Here is a 2,500-nt window from a genome sequence, read left to right on the forward strand (position 1 = left end):
GGGGCGTGCGTGCTTGGCTTGTGAGTGGCAGATGATCCTTGTTGCCATGATCCACCGAGATTCAGCTCGACACTACCCACACACAACTCATTTATTTCTTCCAATTGCCATGGAGGTTATATCTTATGTAAAAGGACGAAAAACATAAGTGTTAGTGAGGGTTTGGCCTTTGACTAGAAAACAAGTTGACGCAAATCATCTTTGAATGCCCAAGTATAAGATAGGAAGCTCGTGTGCAAGTCAAGGCCCAAGGCCGAGGCCTTGGAGTACAAAGCACGGCCATGGGCGCGCGCGCCGTGCGTCAGTGGGCGTCTGTGGGTCGCCCGCTGCATGCCCGTGCGTCTGCGGGGGGCGTGCGCGCAGGGTGCCGCGCGCGCCATGCGTCTGCGGGCGTGGGGCGCGCGCCGCAAGCCCATGCGACTGCAGTGGGGCGTGCGCGTAGGGTGCCGCGCACGCGATGCTTGTGCGAGCGTGGGGATCCGTCTAAGGGGCGTGCGTGCTTGGCTTGTAAGTGGCAGATGAGCCTTGTTGCCAAGATCCACCGAGATTCATCTCGACCCTACCCACACACAACTCATTTATTTCTTCCAATTGCCATGGAGGTCATATCTTATGTAAAAGGACGAAAAACATAAGTGTTAGTGAGGGGTTGGCTTTGGACTAGAAAAAAAGTTGAAGCAAATCATCTTTGAATGCCCAAGAATAAGATAGTGTGCTCGTGTGCAAGTCAAGGACCAAGGCCGAGGCCTTCGAGTACAAAGCACGGCCATGGGCGCGCGCGCCGTGCGTTAGTGGGTTTGTGTGAGTCGCGCGCTGCATGCCCGTGCGTCTGCGGGGGGGCGTGCGCGCAGGGGGCCGCGCGCGCCATGCGTCTACGGGCGTGTGTGGGGCGTGCGCCGCAAGCCCAGGCGACTGCAGTGGGGCGTGTGTGGGGCGCGCGCCGCATGCCCATGGCCGAGGCTTGCACACGAACGCCTAGGGTGCCCACCATGCGCCATGCCCTTCGGGCGTGTGTGGGGCGTGCGCGCAGAGTGCTAAGCGCGGCATGCGTCTGCGGGTGTGTGTCCGCGCGCCGCATGCCCAGGCGTCTACGTGGGACGTGCGCGCAAGCCGCGCGCAGCATGCGTCTGCGTTGGGCGTGACCACCCACGTCTAGAATTCATGGAAAAAACTCTATGGAGGTTGTTGGAACAAACCCGTGCCCCCACCGTGCATGCCCACATGCCCACCGAGCATGCAGCATGCGCGCCCCCATGCGCACGAATGCGGCACGGCCATGGGCGCGCGCGCCGCATGGCCATGCGTCTGCGTGGGGCGTGCGCGCAGGGTGCCGCGCGCGCAGGGTGCCGCAATGCCCACTCAACACACAAATGTGATGTCAAACCTATGTTCTAGTGCTTGGATTGTTATGAAATTTTTTCTGGGATCTAAAAAATGTAAACAAAGGATGTCCTCCAAAAATTAGTATTTTTGGAAACGTTTTACTATTTTTAAATTATTTTTAATTTTTTAACAATAAAAATTCATAAAATATTATTGGTTGGTTCAAAAATTATGAAACTTGTTTTCCACACTCATTTGAATGTCTAAAACATAATACAATCAAGTCCCGGTCATAATAATAACACAATCAAGATTTATGGCATGGTGTGACATTTCGGCTTTTTCATATGCAAGCCTGCCAGACCCAAAAAAGCCAGAATGTACTATATAGGGGGGCGACCTGCCTGCATGGGCGGGGCGCGGGGGTACCCCTATGCCGCGGCGCCGACCCTTCAAGCACATTGCGCCCATCATGGGCACATATGCTTGGGGGGTCGGCGCCGGCGGAGTGCCACCTCCGGCCGCCGGCGGCGAGTGAGAGTGGGTGTCGAGTTGATGCTCGGATGGGCTTGCGCGGACAATGCTTGCACCTCGGTGTGGGCGTGCACTCCAAGCGGGCTTGTTCGTGAGGAGACGAGATAACTTGCGATTGCTTTGTGCTTGGTGGACGAAGGGTTCGGCCGGAGTGCCACATCCGACCGTCGGGCAAGGAGTGAGAGCGGGATGGGCGTGCTTGGACAATGCTTGCACCTCGGTGTGGGCGTGCACTCCAAGTGTGCTTGTCTTGGCGATTGTTTCGTGCTTGGCGGAGGGGTTTGGCCATAACGATGGGCTTGTCCGTCGGGCAGGGAGTGAGAGCGGGTGTCGAGTTGACGCTCGGATGGGCTTGCGCGGACAATGCTTGCACCTCGGTGTGGGCGTGCACTCCAAGCGGGCTTGTTCGTGAAGATATGAGATGTCTTGCGATTGCTTTGTGCTCGGTGGACGGGTTTTATCGGAGTGCCACGTCCGACCGTTGGGCGGGGAGTGAGAGCGGGTGTCGAGTTGATGCTCGGATGGGCTTGCGCGGACAATGCTTGCACCTCGGTGTCGGCGTGCACTCCAAGCGGGTTTGTTCATGAAGATACGAGATGTCTTGCGATTGCTTCTTGCTTGGTGGAAGGGTTTGGTTAAAATC

This window comes from Cucumis melo, unplaced genomic scaffold (assembly GCF_025177605.1).
Source record: "Cucumis melo cultivar AY unplaced genomic scaffold, USDA_Cmelo_AY_1.0 utg000424l, whole genome shotgun sequence".
Taxonomy (NCBI): Eukaryota; Viridiplantae; Streptophyta; class Magnoliopsida; order Cucurbitales; family Cucurbitaceae; genus Cucumis; species Cucumis melo.